The sequence below is a fragment of the Podarcis liolepis genome, assembly GCF_965112155.1.
Source record: "Podarcis liolepis genome assembly, chromosome: 8".
Taxonomy (NCBI): domain Eukaryota; kingdom Metazoa; phylum Chordata; class Lepidosauria; order Squamata; family Lacertidae; genus Podarcis; species Podarcis liolepis.
In genome coordinates, this window is record NC_139560.1 from 27,632,904 (window position 1) to 27,634,546 (window position 1,643).

Sequence of the window (1,643 nt, forward strand, 5' to 3'; positions counted from 1 at the left end):
AGCTGCTGGGTGACCTTGGGCCAGTCACACTTCTCTGAAGTCTCTCAGCCCCACTCACCTCACAGAGTGTTTGTTGTGGGGGAGGAAGGGAAAGGAGAATGTTAGCCGCTTTGAGACTCCTTAAAGGGAGTGAAAGGCGGGATATCAAATCCAAACTCTTCTTCTTCAGTGGAAAACAGCCTCATAACTGTGAAACAATTCTCTTGAACCAACCAGAAGCTGCAGTAAGAATGTTTCATAACAGTGATTATACTCCTGCTCCATCATCCATGTGTCAGTTAAGGCTCACCCACACCTGCTTACCCCATGAAAACCCACACTTCACTTCTGAATTGGAGCAAACATCTATCGGGTTTTCTCTGGATTGGTGTTTGCTCTGAGTTAGTGCTAAAGACCAGGTTTTTTGGGGGAAAGTGGTGGATCAAAGGCAAAACTGCATAGACTCATGCCTAGAAAATGTAAGACAAGCAGAAAGAAGTGTGGAAAAGACCTTACTCGTAAATTGTCATCCAGTTTGAAATGCTTGGTTGTTAATGTTTGTATTACAGTGTTGGCTTTTGGATTTTTTTACTGCTTTGATGAAGCATTTGTGTTGGAGGCTGGGTAGTTACAACACATCTATATTTCTCAGCAAGAACATTTAGCAAGCTATGATTCACTAACGTCTTTTAACTGAAGTCAGTGGGGCGTTGAGTACCTCCGGAAAAAGAACACACAGTGGATTTCCCCAGGAAATAAGGAAGAAGTAAGCCTAGAATAAACACGAGTCACTTCCACAATGTTTTAATTTTTCTTTTTTTAGATTTATGGTTTTCAAATGATGCTCTGGGCAACCCTGGGGTTTATTTATTGTTATTGTTTGAGGTTTTTCTTAAACCCCTTCCTCCCCAGGTATGTAAAATATATAAATACAAATGTCTCTCCATCCATCCATCCATCCATCCATCCATCCATCCATCCATCCACAATTACAATAAAACCATCAAACTCAAACAGCCATCACAGCATAAAATGGTAAATGGCAGCAACTAGCGGTCAAAGCAGTCCTCAGATTATGGACCAAAGGCTTGAACCTTATTGGCATTTTAAAAGGCAGGGAGACAACCAAATTTCCCCAAAGGTAAATTCCATGCACAAGGTGCCACCATAGAGAAGGCCCAACCACCACTGCCCCTTGCACCAGTGTCATCAAGTATTTGGGGCCCAAGCCATTTACAGTCCCAAGCCTTTCTTGAAAACTTACCATGTTTTTCAAAGGAAAGATCATTCTCAGTACACAAGCTTGTCTACGGTTCCTGATCTTTTCCTATATTACACAGCCGCAGCAGTGGATGTTCTCCAGGGAGAGTGCTCTTGCTTATGGGATACGGCTCAAGAAGTCTGGTCAAGGTCTCTGAAAACTGACCAGGAACCTCAGAATATGCCCTATAATCTCCCACAATGCACAGCAGCAGTGGAGCAGTTAGGGTGTAGGTCCCACAGCAGACGAGTCAAGGCAGAAAGGCTTCGCCCTTCATTAAGAGGGCTTGAAAACAACTTCTTTAGAGCAATTCTGCCAACTTACAAAATCAGTAATCTTGTTCTTCTTTCACAAAGGTAGTTTTGACAGATGAGAGAACGTGTATAAAGACAGTAAAGCTGTG